Raw genomic sequence first — 19,873 nt, 5'->3', positions numbered from 1 at the left:
CAAGTTTCGCCCATTTGGAGACGGAGCTGATTGAAATACAAATATTATAAGTTTCTACAGTTTTTGTATAATATGTGTAATGTTCTCAATCCTAATTCCCCAGATATCGAATAAGCAACACAAACCTTTACTTACACAAGTCAGATCTTTGTCTAAATTTGGAAATTTGGAAAGAAAAAGCTAATTTTCTCAGTTCAGACACAGGGCTGTTAAATTTGTGTCATATTCCAACTTGAACTGCAAAAAAATTTTAAAACTCCAAAGTTCAGCTTATAAATGAGCATTTTATGCTATGATTTGCCTATGACCCCCCCCTCCACCACACACACACACTAGTCTTGTTGCCGCTCTGCTGGAATTCCTCACGGATCATTGGCTGTGCCCTTTTTATTCCCATTCTGTGCTACTCCGACACCTGGCCGTTGCCCCTCTCCCCTCCCGGGACCCCGGCCTTTGCCGCCTCTATGCTCTCTTCTCTAGTCCCTCATTAATCGGCCCTGATTATGATGGAAGCTGAATGCTGGCAAATGACTGCAGCCCGCTTCTCACCCCCGATGTAACCCCACACAGGCTGGATTTCTATGGCAGCCCCTCACCACCCCTCTCAACCAAAGTCTGTGTTTCAGCTCAGTCCTTTCTTTTTTCCTTTTTATTCCAAAGTCTGTGTTCAAGCTTGGGTTTGTTCAATTATCCAGAGTTATTGTTTCATTCTAGGGATTGGTGATATATAGAGATTTGTGATTTATAGAGATTTCTATTTTAAAAATGATAGAAAATTGTAACATCGCCTTTGACGATTAATTCTTATTTTACCATAAAGCTTATTTTCATGAAAATGCTAATTTTAGGAGTCCTGCTTTCACAACCCCCCACTCATACTTTCACATTAAAATGAGTATGTAGTTTGTTCACATAAGATAGTATGGAAAACTTGAGTATGTGAGAAATACCCGGATGTAACGTATACTATATTGAGACATTTTTTAAGTATGCACGGTGGGCACACTAGTCATACTCAACCGTCCCATGATGGTGCATCGCGAGCAAAAAGTAAAAACGTCCTGGGACCAGCTTCAAGCTAAAAGTCAAACATCCCCTTTTCAAAACAAAAGCATCTCTTCTTGTCTTCCATTAGTTTGTAACACTTTTGAAATAGGGCCCTTGTTTTGAAGTCAACAGGAAGTTTTATCAGTAAATGGCAGGCAATAGGTCGGAATGAAATGTGTTTCAAATGAGCACATGTTGAAATTCTACTTGGTCACTTTCTTATTTAAAATGTTTTCAGAACTTTCAGAGTTGGAGAATCAACAGAGATATTTAGCCTCAGGTTTTTGTTTATATACATACTGTATATATATATATATATATACTCATTGAGTTTGTAGTGGAGTATACCATTTCAAACACAGCTTGTGTGTCCCTCTCACCATCAAGCTCATTCATGGCCATTTACCAGAAACAAAGCCCATTTGCTTAAGTGGCTCGCTCTTTGTAGCCTCAATTCAGCGGCTCACACCCGTTACCCAGCGGGCCACCCTCCCTCTCCCCCACCCTATTGGAGCGGCACCACTGGGTAAGGTGACGTGATGTCCTGTGAAAATCCCCATCATTCACTTTTCAGCCACTACAGGCCCAGAAACAGAACACTAGTGGTGTGAAACCAGCCCGAGGGTAAACAGTCATTAGAAAGAAAGGTCACCAGTTTAATCAAAACACCTTAACCTGATCATTGTGTTTTACAGCACAAATGTTCCACAGTGGAATGTAAAACATCTTGATATCAAACACAAACACAGTATATATACAGTATATTATGATGAGACAAATGCATCACCACACCAGAGTGAAAGGAGGATAAATAAACAAACATGTATATACTTAATTAAAAGGTCTTGTTTATTATTTTTTTGCATTTAAAAGAGCGCAAAAGGATTTTTGTGTCACGTAAATCTGTTAGTTATGAAATACGATCAAGAAGCGTAAAGACTGAAAATCGTACAATTTGTCTGAAGTGATTCATCAATTGCTTTAGTGCAGTGGTTCCCAATCTTTTTTTTTCTCGTGTACCCCATTTGCATGTTCGTCAAATCACGTGTACCCCTCTTCATATCATAAATACCGTCTCCGTAATTTCATATGCTTTTTCATTTGTGGAATGTGTCTCAAACATTTGCTGCCTGAGGCTTAATTTACAAATTCAAAACAATAAGTGGAATTTATTTTTAAAAATAAATTATCATGCAAATTTTTATGTAATTAATAAGTAAATATCATCTCCTTTGTAAAATGTAGCTAATTATTGTCTCCTATTTTTAAAGTGTGATAAAATTGCCTCTACAACATAAAATAATCTTTTTTCAATAAATTACAAGAAAATATAGTATTTTGTTGAGTAATAGCACTGTTAGTTTGTGGGGAATTTGTCCAAAAAGTAGCCTAAATAGGAACTAGGAACATTTCCTGATTATTTTTAAATTAATTAAATCTTTCCAAGTGCCCCCTGCATGTGTTCCTGTACCCCCCTGTTCGGGAATGACTGCGTTTAGTGTTTATCAATGGTAGGTAAGTAAAATGTTTACTTAGTGCTTTAAACACAAACTAATTGCTCTAGTAAAACCATATTAAAGACTTATTTACTGTCACAGTCTCTGTACTCTCTCACTATACAGTTTCATATTTATATCATAAATATATTAAGCTAGCTCTTTATTTAATGGGTTACTACATCAACTTGTTAATGTTTGACATTGGATTCATCCGTAACTTTATCTGGTATTGCATTGTATTTTGACGTATAATAAAGATATGTACTGTACATTATTCATGTTAGCATAGATGTCTTAAAAGTGATGGAATATTTATTTTTAGGATGTCATGTAATGCTGCATTTTTTATAATGGCAGATTGTGTATACGGTATTATTATCCTTTATAGAGCGTTAATGTGCAGTACAGAAACGCTAAAGAAATATTAATTCTGTATCTGATGTTGCCCTAGGACAGTTTGATGCCAGTATTATAGATAAAAATTCTCTTCAAATTTTCATTCCCACTCATTTAAGGCAATAATATGCAAAGTAATGTGCCTCAGGAAACAAGACAAATGAAATTCTCTTTACATGCATCAGTTTTCCTTCTGTAATGTAGCGTATCTGTGATTGAATAGACACTGTGTCAATACCAGCTGTGATATAAAGTGCTTTCTGGATGTCATGTTATGCACTCTTGAATACCTGCATATTGAGACGTTGCTATCTGCAGCTCAACAGGCTTATCTCATGTTACGCAGGTTCTTTCTTGCTCCTACAGACCAGGGTTATCTTAAAAGACGAGGGGGCGGGATGGAATCATCCTTTGCGTTTAATGACATGCTGGCCGTCACACCTCACTGTCCCTCTGACCTGTTACTATAGCAACACCAGTTGGTCTGGAACGTTGACAAGGCTTTTGCCTGATTTTGAGCCACGCCAGGCAAATCACGCAAACACCCCTCCCTTGTGCCCCCCCTCCCCCCCTTTTATTTACCACTTCCTGGCAGCGCTATCTGCTGCCATTACTCTCCACACGCTCTGTTTGGATGTCTTTCTCCCATGCTCACCTGTCACAAGTGGCCCTCAGTGGTGAAATACGGCTTTTGTCTTTCTTTCTTTGCAATGAAACCATAAAGCCAGCCACAGAGGTTTGTCATCCCCCTTTTTTTACGGTCCCTCACTCCAAAGCAATCTGTCTTTGATCCTTGTCACAAGTAAACACAGTGATCGGACTTAAACCCAAGGTTGAACAGACACTGAAAACACTTATGCATTTTAGCTGTTCTGGAGATAATTCGGAAACAAAGTACTCTGTCTGCCTAAGTGGCTGTAATGGCTACAAAACAAACAGAAGGGGAGCTGGCTGCTTAAGAGCAAAGGAGGACTTTGCATTCCTCAGAGAGCGAGACAGCATCTCTGGATTTAACCTGAGCCAGGTCCAGGCGCTGTTTGTTGACCTTGCAGGTTGCAATGCAAACATTTATCCAAGTTTGCAGGCCAAGTCTGGTCTTCACCTTGCTATCCCCAGCATAATGCCACATGACAGGCAGACTGAATCAACTTATTGAGCTCATTACAAAAAAACACAGACAAGGCGATACAACATTGCCCCAAGGTGACCAGAAATTATGTTGTAAGATTTGATCTGGAGAGTTTGCCAAAAATCTAATTTTTTGATTTCATAAAAAAATCATATTATTTATAGACCAGGAAATAATCAAGCAAAATTATTCAGCCTGGCGATAAACCACACCCACTTCCTTTCCTTTTTGTATGAAAGTTGGTAAGGTTAATGCCCACGTTTCTGCTCACTTCCTTGGTTCGAAAGAAACAGGAAGAACGTCACATCTCCTGCTCCAAGCAGTGTCAAAACAAACATGGCATCCGCCACAAAGAAAATGTTCAGAGCTTTTCTCTGTTTTAAAAGACCTGGATATACAGTATCTTTGGAACCATAACTAGAAGAGGCTTTAAAAGCATAAGTGTGTACCGTACTACGCACTATTTTCCTCTGCCGGCTCCATTTAGGGAAAAAGCTCTACGCTCGTTGTACTATTGTTGTCACGTCTGATCTTTGTTTGACTGGTCCCGCCCCGCTCAGCCCCCCAGAAATCAAATGCCTTGTGAACACTTCCAGACTAATCGCCTATATCAAACATTGAATAAGTCAAGGAGATGAGGATGGATTCCAGGCTATCTTTGAACCTTTTGCACTAACGATTAAGACACAGAAAATCCCCGATGAAGCTCAGTCAAATTTCATAAAGATCGGTCAATTACGAACTGAGATATGAATTCTTGAAATTTTGTCAATGATGAGAAATGGGGATTATACTATTTTTCAAAGTAATACTGAATTAGTATTGAACCGAATCCCCTCCAAAATATAATGGACTCTTTTATTGCATAAGTTGTATCTTTCGTAAAAAAAATTGTCCAAATCCGTTAGGTACTTTAGGCGTGATTCTGCTAACAGACAAACAAATAAATAAACGCTAATGAAAATATTACGTCTTTGGTGGTTTGGTTGATTCAATCGGTCCATCAATGTTTTCAGTACTGTCTCTAAGTCTCATTATAGCATAGTATAGTATTTCTACTAATCTGCTTCAAACTCCTTACTGTCTCTGGCTGATGGTAGACTCAACTGTACAGCTTAGTAAAAGGCGCCTTATTCTTCTTCTCTTTATACAACTGGCCATTATGAAACCATTAGCTTGGTGTTTATACTCCACTGGTATCCAATATCTCCCAGTATATGTCGGTTTGACTTACAGTAAGCTTTTAAGGTGCCTCATAATGGTCAGAAACACAATATTTGCTGTTCTTTATTCTTGTTAATGAAGAGGATGTTGATTGCTGGGGCTTTCAGGGTGCCCGTTTTAGTAAATGGTGTTTGGGTTATCCAGTGGCCTGTCGTGTTGCGTGTCTGTGACTGGATGCATTAATGGCCTCAGCAGTGAAACAGACACACAGGCAGGAAGGCATGAGGCCGAGGTACCGCCTTCCACTGCTTCCAAATCCTAGCTTTTATGGACCTCCAGAGGGTCGTGATCCCAATCATACGTCTTCCAGAGACGTAGAAGAGCGAGCTCACAGGCCTGGAATCCACCAATGTGCAATATGCTCCCCTGTGATCCTCATACCTTCCTCACCCATGAAAATTGTTGCTGTCCTCATCGGGGAAAAGCACAGTGAAGACAGACGGTTATGGTTGTTAGGAAAAGTAAAAAAGCAACAGAAATGGGCTGCAGAACAGGACAGGATACAATTCAAGTACTTTAAGTATTAGTAGAATGAATTGTTCTCATGCAGTGTTTCTCATATGGGGCTATGTAATGGCACTACAGGGGGTACTTGAGAGAAAGAGAGAGAGCATTATTTACAAATGAAAACATTTAAAATATGGGGTTTTATGTTTATTTTTTGGTAAATGGGCAAAAAACGTTTGAGAACCGCTGTTCTAATGAATAGTATTACAGCGCCACATCCTGCTGTACATTAAACAGACGCACAGTTTTTATGCTAGTTGTTAAACTACAATGGAAGCAGTGTTTCCCAATCTGTATCAGCAAAGATCATCACACTGTTGATGAAGTAGATTGCAGTCTGAGAGGTTGTGTTTGGGAATGTGTGTGTGTGTGTGTGTGGGGGGGGGGGGTTGCGGGGGTGATGGGTGTGTAACTGCTGCAGCATTGGCCCAAACAGAGAAACAATCTCGATCTGATGACTCTTGGCAGACACGACGTATCAACTGGCAAGAGATCAACTTCTCTAGTTTGACCTCTCACACATCGATATACTGTAGGCTTTTAGATTCTGCCACAAAGCACACATGGGACATGAGACTCTGAACCTGTAAAAGCCCAACAGATAAGCACTAATCTGTAGGTGTGTTGGAAAGTGGACAGGAAGAAATCCCAAGGTTTTAATTTCTAAATTCAGATTGTGAAGACTAAGATTATAAAAATTCTCTCATGTGATTTTTGTTTTTATTTTTGAGTATGCGAGAAATACCCGGATGTATACATACTATATGGGGTCATTTTTTAATCATGCACAGTAGGCACACTACTCATACTCAACCGCCCCATGATGCATTGCGAGCGGAATGTAAAATCGTCCTGTGACTGGATTAAAGTTAAAAATCAAACATCCTCTTTTCAAAACAAAAGCATCTCTTCTTGTCTTCCATTCGTTTTTTAACACTTTTGTAAATAGGGCTCTTGTTTTCAAGTTAACCGGAAGTTACGTCAATAGCACAATGGCGGACAATATGGAATCTCCAAAATGTCGGAATGAAATGTGCATATGTGAGTTTCATGGATCAAATCACCACATGTTGATGTTCTACTTGGTCACTTTCTCACTTAAAATGTTTTCAGAGATTTAGCCTCAGTGTGATTCAGGTTTCTGTTGTTCTCGGTTCAAAATACATCTTGAGAAACTTGGATGTATACTTCAGTGGTGAACGATCATATTCCTAATCATACTTACAGTATATAGTAGACAATACATACTCATTGAGTTTGTAGCGTATAGTAAGTTAATGTGACATTTAAGTTTAAGTTAAGTTAAAGGATGAAAATGAAAGTTATACTTGCTGTTTATCCAAAGAAATGATGTCTGGAGCCTCAAGGATTCTAAAGACTACATGAGGAAAACGCAGGCCACATTATTCTTCAGGGCTGTTCATGGTTACAGGACAAGGATGGATGAGTCTATTTTTAAAGACCATTAGACTATGTAGTTTGCATTTATTAAGTAGTAATCTAGAATTTTGGCTAAACCTGCAGTTTATCACTGCTCTAGTTTCTTGGTAAATTCAATATTGTGTTATCAGTGTTGCATTTCACATTATTACATTTCATTCCTTTAGTTAGACAATCAAGGTTATACAGTCCGACTGCCCATTAGTGAAGGTGAATGTTGGTGATATTATTTATTTAGTCTGTAGGAGAAAAAAGGCTTTAAACCCTAAAATCCATTTCTTATCTTTACACGTTTACGGATAAGGAGCCCAGAGCCCCTACACAGGTATTTACAACAACCTTTTAAAATCTATCTGAGGATGAGAGGCTATTTAGGAGGATGTAGAATAGATTGTAAAACTAGATTTGTTTAGAGGACTTTAATGACTTCACGTGGCTTATAACATGTGGTCAGATCCAGTATATCAGCTAAACAAAGACAGGCCAGGACAATAAAATCCCCCTCACCAGCACAGACACCAGCGTGCACACATGAAAGCGTTTTTCTCTCTCAACTTATCATTGACCTCTCGGGCTTGGGGAGGTTTCTGTGTCGTAAGTCTCTGAAAGAGCTTCTTTTGTAGCTTATCTTAAAAGCATTTTTCAGCTGGTGTCACCTACCTCTTCCTCTGGCCTGACATTTGCCAGAGCTGCCAAATAAAAATGGCCAGCGTGGAGATCGCAGATCCCTAAATGTCTAGAGCAGGGGTGTCAAACTCATTTTAGTTCAGGGGCCAAAAACGCACAGTTCGATGTCAAGTGGGCTGCAGGTTTTTTGTGGGAAAACGAACAATTTCAAGATGAATTTGCCCAAGTTTGCACTTCCAGTTATAAATTAGACAAAGTAAAGAAGGCATCAACAATATCTTAGCAATAAGTGACAAATACTTAAATGTCTTTTTATTTTTTGACTATTTTTTATTTAATTTGGGAGGATTTTGTGGAATAACTTGAGAAAAATTGTCGGATTTTGGAAAAATGTTAAGTTCTTTCAACAACAACTGAATTATTTGGTAATTCACTCAATGATTTATGTTTTCTCTGTCAGTTTCACTTTCTCCTGCGGGCCAAATCGCATGCTCTGAAGGGCCGTATTTGGTCCCTGGGCCTTAAGTTTGACACATGGTCTAGATATATCAGCTCTCGTAAAGGAAACTTCCTAGTTTCAACACTTTGAATTATGGCTGGGTGATATGGACCAAAACTCATATCTCAAAATTTTTTCTCAAAATGGCAACATGATATAAATCTTGGTGATTTTAATTCAAATAAAGTCTTACCAGAAAGACAATTCATGGTTATTTTTGCTGATGCAAAATCCCACACAGGCTAAAATAACATGGGTAAAAAAAATGTTAAAATGTGTGCGTGTATCAACAAAAATCCAATTACAACATACATATCAAAAAATACACAAAACAACTCAAAAAGACATCTAAAGTTAATGAAAAATACAAAAATTACAACGAAAAAAATACACAATGGGACTGGGACATTTATTAACTAACAGCTGCATAACATGAGCCACTTTCGGCTTTTTCTCCTATAAAGGACAGCATGTGTGAGTGAGTTCTGTAGTGTGGCTTGTTTCAGAAATCTATCTAAACATTATTTTTCATGCTGTTCTGAGAAGTAGCGACTCCTAAAATGAGTATTTTAATATAAAATAGGCTAAAAAAATATATAAATATATATCAATGTAGGTAATATTGTAATGCTCGATTTTGCCAAAAATAAGGAACTCGATATATCTTGAATCTCGATATATTACCCAGCTCTACTTTAAATATATAGGTGTTAAGGTAAAGATCTTGTCTTCTGAACTAATAGAACAATTAGTAGGACTCTGTGAGAACAACGGACCACACACTATTGGATTAATATTAATAATAAAAACTTCCTTTCACCTTTTCTTTCCGTTATTCCCCTCAGTAGCTGGAAGGCAGGGCGTGGGAGTCTTTTTGGGATTATTACTTCCATCAGTCCCATTAAGTCAATTTGTGTTAGTATGGAAACCTGTCATTTTGATGAGCAGAAGTGTGTTCATTCATGTCTCACTTTGCTGCAGGTATTCCAGCTGCACTCATTGAAGGCTTGATATATGTCACTTGTTCAGCCCTTTGTCTGGATTCATATTCACGCTAAGCTAAGCTAAGCTCAGCCGCTCCTTATAAAACAGAGGGACCCCCTTTTACTGAATTTTCCGCTACAAAATTTTTAAATGCTCCGCTGTGTTGAACAGGTCTCCTCAGGATGTCGGGGATTTGGAAAATATGGAAAGCGTACTCATAAAAACTTAAGCCTGTGCTACTAGCCAGGTTTTTTTTTTCCACAGAGCTTATGATTGGCCAGGTGATTGTTCATGCTTTGGTTTATTGCATGAAATGATGTCTCTCTGCCATTAAATAACCAAACCAAGCTATTTATTAGGGAAGCTACACTAATGACGAACCCACAATTATTACTGATAGAAAAAACATTCTTTAAATGCAGTGAGTAGATTGAACGAACAGTGTGGTGTGGTGTTGTATTTCGTGGGAAGATTTACTGGAACTGCTGGAAGACAATCAGTGGAGGAGATTCAAAGGAAATACACTCCACTTTTCAACACAATCACTTTATTATGTCAAGTTCTTTATGATGAATTATTGTCTTTATTTGGTTTACTTTTGTGGTTCCCACAACAGGGAACCGCAGTTCTTTCGTTATGGCTTTCATTCAAAAAACACACAGTCAGAGACTATTAAGGTATTTCAAGTAGGGTTGAAAATTATGTTACAAAGTGCTTTACAGAGAGTAATGATAATAAAAAGAAAATGCATGAGGAAATACAGCAAAAAATGATATGATGATAATAAAGAATACATATTTAATAAAGATGAAACAAAACTAAGTAAAAATTAAAGCCATCAACCAATAAAGAGATATAAAATGACATTGTTAGAACTAAGTAAATGGTAACTAACTATATTTCAAGTACCAAAAACAAGTGGTATGTTTATCAATCTACATTTTGTCTACTATGTTTGTCAAATTACATTTTGCAAAAAAGTAAAAATTTTTGCTTCTCCAACAGATTCTGATTCTGTTGAGTTCTTAAATTCTTAATAAAAGTAAACTCATACCTCTATAAAAGTGTCCAGTATGTTTTATGAAAAATAAAGTGCAATCAACTTCCAGCTAAAATGCATTGAGGAGTGAGGTAGTTTAAAAAAGTCGGATGGTGCGTTTACCGACACCTAGTGACCGGGTGTTTACGTGCTGTGCATATGTTAGCGCGATAAAATGTTTTTGTTTTTTTTTTCATGAAAAAGATATGAATAAAAATATTGATTTAGGCATTTTTTGGATCGATATGATAATCGCACGGTGAAATATTGCGATATATTGCAGAATCAATTTTTTCTTACACCCTTATTATTTAACATGATAATTTTTTTTCTGATAAAATCTCTTTTTTAAAAGGGTCCTTTTCTTCATACCGTAGCTAAATTAGCAATGTATTGCTGCTAGTAAAGCACATAAAAGTTGGGTTATTTGATGGAAAAGAAATAGCATGTAAAAGGCAAGTAAAACATATCATCTAACAACCTGTGTTGGCTTTCTGTGGACTGACATTTGTGCCACTAGAAATTGAATTTGAATAGTTGGTATTGAATATGAAAATAACAACTTGAACTTGAATTTACTGTTTTGAAACTGACATTTTATTTTTTTTTTCCGGTTGAAAAAAATTAACCTTAGTACATTCCAAAAATTCAATATATTTCTGCTTCTCAAATTCAGATTCACTGCATGTAACTTGAATATCACTACACAGAGACACACTTCTGCTCCGCGAGGTTGAGCAATCAATCACTGATTCATGGAAGTTCTGTTTACGTTGATAGAAACTCCCTTTTTTCAGTGCCTAGCAGTGCCTCTCAGTCCATACGGAAAACTCTTATTCCCATGAATGACAAAAGTGTAAAAGGCAATATTTTACTATCAGAACAATTTGCAAATTTCCAGTATTAGCTATAGACGTGTTGGCCAGTGTTTTACAATAAAATAAGATTCTGTATGTTGTCAGTTAAAAAAAAAACAAATTGGTATCGGCAGGTCAGGCTTATAAAAAATAGGTGATCGGCCAGAAAATTGCCATTATTGCACCCCTAATTTCCACTATTAGTTATAGACAAGTTGGCCATTAAAGGCCTAGACTTTTCTCTCTTCCTTTTGAAAAAGTAGCTCCAACCTAAAAATGTTGTTTATCCAATGCTCCGACTCTATAATTATTCCTGGATCAATAATATCAGAGGATTAAAAGGCAGCAACAGGCTTTTGGATCTTGTTGTTCCCTTTTTCCAGGCTGTTGTCCCTCAGGTTTACTCACAAGTTCTGTTGTATTGACCGATAACACATCTGAGCTGTGGTAAGATTAGCGTGCTACATCCTGGTCGAGGCCCTTTGGGAACACAACGCTGCATCACTCTTTCAACAGTCGGTGCACGTTGAGCGCTCGGCTCTCTGTGTGTGTCCCTGTTTGTGTGTGTAGTACTATGTTTCACTCTGCACCTACCTTTGCCAAAATCAACCGCCCCGCTTCCTCCCTCATCTTTCTTTTGCCTGAATTACAAAGTTCTCTCTAGTTGTCATGAGGAGGGCTTGTTTTTGAGCGCTCCCAAGAAACACCTACATCATCAGCCCCGACTTCCAGCCAGCCTATTCAAAATGCAATAGCAACCAGCACACAACATAAATCTTTCAGATGTGCTGTCTTACCAGTGATACACCTCAGGCTTCAGGGTTGCATGACAATCTGCTTTTGAGACCCAGAAATTGGAGGGAAAATATCTGTACTTGTGAGGTTTGGGTCCGTGCCACATGGTCCACAAAGCCTGTTTCTTTGTAAAAGGAGGATTAAGAATTCATTTAACACACAGGGATAAGCTGCTATGTGACAGTGATGGGAGCTTGACTGTACCTTAATGGGCCCAGCTTGTGCTGACAGATAAGTTGAGCTGAGCAGCTTCTGGCCCAGGAATACCATCCACTTTTTTCTGCTAAATGAAACAGACTGTTATTATTTCCAACTAGCCGTACAGTAGCCTTGTCCATCATTAAAGCTATGAATTGCGTCCCCGCACTCGCACAGTCTCCCTCAGGGGATATATCATTGCTTTTCCTCTTAATCTGGGTAGATTTCCGTGTGAGTCCACCATATAGGATTTTGTTTTTAGCCAGAGAACAGCTCACTCATGTTACTCCCACAACTGTCATGCACGCTGAAGTCTTCCATTACCATTGAAGACGGCGGTTTCAGGTGTTCAATGAAACAGCAGTAGACACACATGTGCTTCTCTGCCCCCAAAAATTCCCAGCAGTGTTTTTTCTTATTCATTTTTCTATCTTTGACATTTTCACAGAAACGGAAAGCGCTGAATCCAATTTTCTGCAAACTTGTTCCATGGAGAGCAGAAGCTACACATCTCTTGGCATGAGAGATGAAAAGAGGTCATTAGAAAAAAGAAAAAGAAGCAATTTCATGCTGTTTTGGAGGTCAAAAATTGCTGTAAAGTAGTCTGACTAACTGCTGCACTCAAGTATACGCTGCTTTCTTATAATACAGCAGCATGCACCAGTATGGGAACCATTGGAACTGATGCATGAGAGACAGATCCAGGAAATGAGTCATTCGAGGCAGTAGAGATATATTCATTAGTTGCTCAGTATAGTTTGGTCCATCATTATTATTTTTTTAAATAATCCATCAAAAGACACTCGAGCACTTTTTGGCAAAAAAGAAAAACTTTTTGTAAGTCCTTCTATCCTCAGAGTTTGTGTGTCTTCAACCATCCTTGATTTACTCGCTAACTTCAGCCACCAGAGCATCAGCCGTGCACTATTTAAGGGAGAGTAAAGGTCCCTTAGGAGAGCTTTTCTTCTCTGCTTCATTGTATACTACGAAACCGCAGAGTTGACTCCGATTGCCCCCTGCGGTCACAGATTTATTTCGGGCAACAACTGTTTTTATCCTGTTTTGTTAAACAAATGAGGTTTACGTCAACATATTTAACTGTTTCTGTTTTTCTTTTAGAGCGAAAGCAGCACAAGTTGGCATTCTGACTGTAAAAGCTGCTAAATGATTTAAAAAGCAGGCTGAATATTTCACTCCAATAGAAAACAATGGGATGTTTAAATGCTGTGGGGCCGTGTAACATCATCAATCACATGATTTTAAGTTAGCGGAACACTGACTCTAAAACTGTAACATTGTAATCATTTTTTTTAAAAGGCAATTAAATAAATATGGTGCATAAGAACGCTGAATGAGACCTCAGACATTGAAAGTAATGTATAGTAGGTGGCGATATGCACCTATTCAAGTTGGTTGCAACACGCTAATAACCAAGAAAGAAGAAGAAGATATTGTCCATAATAATGCTTGTGTTAGGCTTAGATCTTCTAATAAGTACATTTTAAAGATCTTTGGCTAAACTTGTAAAAACAGTGGATGATCCCTTTAAAAACATATTTTTTAAAGAACGTCATGAAGACATGAATTGTTCTTTTTGCACTTTAAAAAGGAAAAATGGGTGTTATGTATGTTGTTGTTTATATTTCTTTATAATTTCTTGAGTATAGTAGAGTATATGTAAGAATTTCAAGAGTTAAAGTCAAATAAAAGCATGGTTATTTTTCAAACTATATACAGTATTGTTTTTACCTTTTGAAAAAGTTATTGTGAGAATAGTATATCGTCTTGTCTGGTGAACTTTGTACATCGTCCCACCCTAATCATAACATATGTCTTTGTTTACATCTGACTGTACTAAACATTTCTTTTCCTGCTTGTTGCATTATTGAGCTAAAGCACTGGACCTCTGAAGAGCCTTTCTCTACATCGCTCATTGTAGACGCTGCTGCTGCTTTCTTTGGAAAGACGAGATGCAGCATTGACCCTTCTTGAAGGAGAAGTGTTGTTATAGTACCACGTCGCCCCACCACCTCCCCCCTCCCTCAGCCTTGTCACTTCAGACAGCCTCTCACTTGAGAGCTCTCCCAGATCAGCACTAAACTCTCTCCATAGTCTCAGGAAGTGTCGGAGGAAGCACTCTCAGCTTAGTGGGCTTTACTTAGACTCCGAGGTCTCATTGCATATTCATAGCCCTTCCAAAGTGGAAGGTATCAAGTTAAAAAAAGGCAGAGGACTACCACGCATCAATTATTTACTGTCACGTTGTTAATATTCCCTGTCATTTTAGAAACAAAAATGCCTCTTACTTTAATATTTCATGTTTGGATGGCGAGGTATCGTTGATGTGTTTGACCGCTAACTTTGGAGGCGTTTTCCTGTCAGCTTTAAACATTTTAAAGCTTTACTCTACTGTCTGCCACACAATAACACACTGACACTTGTTGCTTTGAGTGTTGAGGAGAAACTAAATGTTATTTATCAAAATCAACAGGTATGAAAAACCTCCTAATTTACAGAGTTAACTACAGTAGAATACTGTTTAGAGTTCTTAATTAAAGCGTATAAGACAGAAAATGTTTGAATGCGTGTATTGACTTAGTTCATACATTACCCTGATAGCACACATACATCTCGCCGACGTTGTCACGATGAATGAAGTTGCATCGGCGAGACGTATTATGGAGAGCGTTTACTCATTGAGCAGACGTCATGAAGACATCGGCGTTTGGACGATGGATTAAAGATGCTCAGCACGGCCTCTCTACAGCTTATATTAGCCTTTATTTAGTTCGGATCATTCAATTAGTAAATATCACAAAATGACGCATTAGGAGTAGAATGCCGAAGCACGATCTGAGGCCGACATCGGCGAAATGTATGCGTGCTATCTGGGTTAGATACTTTTCAATGTGCACCTCTTCAGTTTTGGATTGACCATCGTTTAGGGCTGCTCAATTAATGAAAAATGTGATTACGATTTAGATTATTACATCAAACGATTAAAAAAATAACATAATCGAGAAAAAACAATTATTAAAAAAATAAACAATTTATTTATTTTTGTATACGTTTTATTCGCTAAATAAAACAAACCCACTATTTCAGACATCTACAAATAATAAAGCATGGCGCACACATGTTATTAACACTAACTTTGAGTTATTTAATATCCGCACATGCAAGCTCCTCCCCTCCGCCCCACCCTCTCAATGCCAAAGCTAGCCTGCAGGCTAACACGAGGAAAGTTGTTGCTAGTTGTCTAGAAACATGACAGGAGAACTTATTTGATTTTAGTGTTTGAAGGATTTTATTTATGTTTAAAGAATATGTTTTGGGTGTTTTTGTACAAAAAAATAAATAACTTTTTGGATGACAAATAATCGTTTGAATATCCATGATTTCAATTCTGACTAAAATAATTGTGATAATAATTTTTTCTATAATCGAGCAGCCCTACCTCTGTCACATTTTTGCTTTTAAGTTTCCATATCACAGAAATAGCAACAGTTTTTCATTTCATTCACTTAGCAGAGATTCATCTTTTAGTCTTGGGGCTTTGTTTAACCAAAGATCAAATAAAGCACTTCATATTTGAATCTGTTGAAAGCTTTAGACAAGCACTTTGCACATCTTTTGTTTAACTAAAGTTTTCATTCAACTATTGAATCAATAATTTGAAATATTTTCTTTGCTGTTTTTGCTGAGTTTAAAAACAAAAACAAAACAATGAATGCATTTTAAAGAATACACATGAATGAATACTATGTCAAAATGTATTGATTCTTTGAGTTAACAAATAGAAAAACAAAACAATGTTTTTAAGGGATACAATTCTATCACAACTAAGTTTGTTTAAAAGTAAATCAAAAATGTACTGTCAAAAAAAATACTGTTGGTCAATGTCGCTATCGATCATATACGATATCCACACAAATCACACATACTATTATTACCTTTTTTGTAGTGTGATAAGGCTTGATCCAGTGATATTACCCAGAGAACAATGGTCAGCAGTGGTTAGTGTGAGAAAAACAAGTTTTTAACCTCAAATATGAGAATATTCAACACTTGATTTAAATAAATAGGAATTAAATGAGAAGACCCTGAAAATAAATCTGATTAAAACAAAAAAAGCCATTATTGTAAATAACACTGCCACATGACATCAGTCCTTTTCCTTTGTTAGCTACTTTGTTAGCGCCTTAGCACATGGTAGTTGTGGTCACATGAGCTCTGCACACTGGACTTGGGCGCGGCTTTATGGGAGTGCTGGATCGGAATCTGAGTCCCTGGTTTATGAGTTCCACTGGTCCTCCTCATAATATACACTACCACTAAAAGTGTTGTTTATTTTCTCTTTACTTTTTCACTAATCATCGTTATCACTTTCAGAGATAATCATCATTTCACTGCCTAACATCCGTGCAGACGGAGTCACTCACAGGGTTATCAATAGCTGCTCAATTGCAGCCTCATTGCCTAATTATACGATTTGGAGTTTGTGGTTAGTGAATAGGATGTGGAATGTACCATTATGTTTGCTAAGCACTGGCGTGGTGCTGGAAGTCTGCACAGGGTCCTCAAATAAACCATCGCATGTGGAGGCTGTTAATTAAAAGTCGTAGCTCGTGCTGGAGTTGGAATCAAAGGAAACCCGGGGTTGTTTTTTGGGAATGTCTCTGAAATATTTAATGAGCTGCATGTTATTTCACTTAATGTTTTAAACACAATCATGTGAGACTTCAGATCGTCTGATCTGATTTCACATATTCCGCTCTTCAGCGTGATTTCATGGACTGTGATTTGATTTCCTCACAGAGCTCTGATTTCAGCTAACACCACACCATTAGCACCAGTTCAGGTCTCAGTATAATGAAGAGCCACAGTGAGCGGTTGTCTACTAGACCTGTATCACATTCGCTGCTTGTGACTTATGTTGGGCTTAGTGGACGTGTTTGTCTAGGGGGTTCTAAATCCCTCTGTGGCATTTTGGAGTTGCAGCTGACGCCCTGATCTTGACGAATGGTCTCTCCATCTGCTGCCGCTCAGGGCACCAGTATAAGACTGGCAGAGGCCTAATCAGCAGGAGAAATTCATCTGACCTTCCCCTCTGTGGAGAACAGATAGCGCAGAGCTAGGAGTAGTAGTCTGTTCAGCATGAAGGGGTGGACACTGAAGGCATGTAGTGAAAGCAATAAGAAGGTGACTGAATGGGTCAGTGAGCATAAGACAGGAAGTCAGGCCAGGCTGGTGGTATGTGTGCTACAGAGGAGCCCATGACAGACAGGAGGCACATTCTCTTTGACCCCAATTACCAGAGGTGTTTCTTTCCACCAGCTAATCCATAGCCTATAGGGTGGCCCCTCCTCCCTAGCCTACATTTACAGCCTGTGCACAGCCCCCCATTCCACCAGTTAACCCATGTTTAATAAACTATTCTGAGTTTAGTTAGTTTAGTGGCTAGAGCACGTGTCAAACTCATGGCCCGGGAGCCAAATCCGGACCTTTGTTGCATCCAATTTGGCCCGCAGGAGAAACTAAAAAAATGACAATTGAAACAATATTTGCATGATTGCAGTTATTTTTAATGTGAAACAGCTGGAACAAACTCAAAATTCTTATGAAATCCTTTCATTTTCCTCAAATTATTACATAATATTTCCCTTAATTAAATATAAATTGGTCACAAAATCTAGGAAATTTAAAGTGAAGATCCTGTTGTGACTGATGTCTGTCACTTATTGCTTTGATATTGTCAGTTTCTTACATTTTTTATATTTCATGTATAGGTAGAAGTGCAAACTAGGGTAGAATAATGTTGAAATGACTCATTTTCCCACAGAAAAACTGTGGCCCACTTGAGATCAAACTGCTCCGTATTTTGGCCCCAAAACTAAAATGAGTTTGACGCCCCAGGGCTAGAGGAAAAGATGATAGTTGAAAGAGGTATTAACTACTGCTAATCTTCCTTTTTAAATGCCCGCTTCTACAAAGCAAAACTGTTTCAAGAAAGTTTAAGTAGCCAAACATCAAGTTTGATCTGTAAACTTAGCCTCTCACTTTGACCTGATTTAGCTTGTCTTGGGTAGACACAAAGGTGAAAGCAAAGGATTACAGGTACTCACGTTACTGTAATTGAGTTGCTTTTATGGGTACTTTTTTTTTTTGACAAAACATCAAATGCATTACATCATAGCCGACCAATCAGATTAAACGTATTGCACGGCAACAAAACAGCATTAAATGGAGGTTATTTTCTCATTTTTAGAACCTGAGCATTTTTTTCTTTTAATAATTGTACATTGTGACAAATCTTTTATTTTATACAGATGATTTTGTGGAAAATAAATTCAGTTCGAATTGTGCAAGATTTGGTCTCATCCTTTTTAAGTTTATACATGAGATGTTTACTATATGCCAAAAAAAAAAAAAACATAAAATAAAGGTGGGGAGTGAAAGTAATTAGTAACTTTTACTTTGAGTACTATTTAATTGAGCTACTTTTTACTTGTACTTGAGTATTTTATGTATGACTTACTTGTACTTGTACTAGAGTACTATTTCAATCAAGTAACAGTACTTCCATTTGAGTAGGATACATCAGTACTCTGTATACCTCTGCTTGGGGGGTATACATCACATTTGATCCAGAATGAGAAACCCTACACATTGTTTAATGCCTTTGTGAGCAATCGTTTCTCTGGTTAACTGGAGTCTGACTGATAATCAAGCTATTTTGGGAGCAGTGTTATACAATATTAAGCATGGTTAGATGGTTTCAGACTAATTGCTAGGAGAAGTAGTTTTTATAGATATTTGACACATTTTAAAGCATTTACGAGCAACGTTGCTCTGCCTTATGTAAAAAAGCCAAAAATGAAGGGTGTCCAAATTAAGGGTCGACCATTATGTTTTTTTGGGTTGTTGGTTTTATTTCAGGGCTGATATTGATTATTAGTAATCAGGGTAACCGCTAACAGATATTAATTTGTTGTAAAAAACATAATTTGGTTTAAAAATGTAGAACAACACACCTGGGATTAGGCTAACAACAGTATACTGTTTGTTTTTGTACACGGATCTATGATTTAAAACATTAAAAATTATTAAACAAATTAATGAAATGGCTCCCTGAATTTTTTTAAAACCTAAAAACAAAACTGTGCTGTACAGTAGTGAAGATAAGCTAAAAAAACAATTAATAATGATAAATAATGAATAAACACAAATCTTGGTTGAAAAGGTCAATGCATTTTTTTTTTTATTATTATGGAAAAACAAAAAGTGTAGAGATCTCTTTAAGTTCACTCAAAAATAAATAAATAAAATGGCTTCCTGAATTTTTATAAAATGAAAATAAAAGCTAAACTGTGCAGTAGTGAAAATAAAGCTTCATTGTCGATTGGCTGTCACTTTCTGTGTAGCCAATCAGTGGGGACTGTAGGCGGGACATAGTTACACTGCCAAGAGTCATGGCTTCAGGCAGAGCGAGACGGCTGTATAAGAGCCAAATGTGCACATTTCAAAATAAACTTATTTTATCTATTATGGGTGGAAATAAACAGCCGATACCAATTATTATTAAAATGCTACATTTTGGCCTCCTGATGATGGCTTTAATCATTTCACAAA

General features: G+C 37.5%; 1 protein-coding gene across 5 annotated transcripts in view; it reads left to right on the top strand.

The window, feature by feature from the left end:
- ephb2b (eph receptor B2b) overlaps positions 1 to 19,873 on the top strand; it is a 168,949-nt gene that overhangs the window by 36,909 nt on the left and 112,167 nt on the right. The window lies entirely within an intron of this gene.

Source organism: Gouania willdenowi, chromosome 5, assembly GCF_900634775.1.
Source record: "Gouania willdenowi chromosome 5, fGouWil2.1, whole genome shotgun sequence".
Lineage (NCBI taxonomy): Eukaryota > Metazoa > Chordata > Actinopteri > Blenniiformes > Gobiesocidae > Gouania > Gouania willdenowi.
Note: the sequence above shows the minus strand (reverse complement) of the source record. Positions and strands in the feature narration are given on the sequence as shown.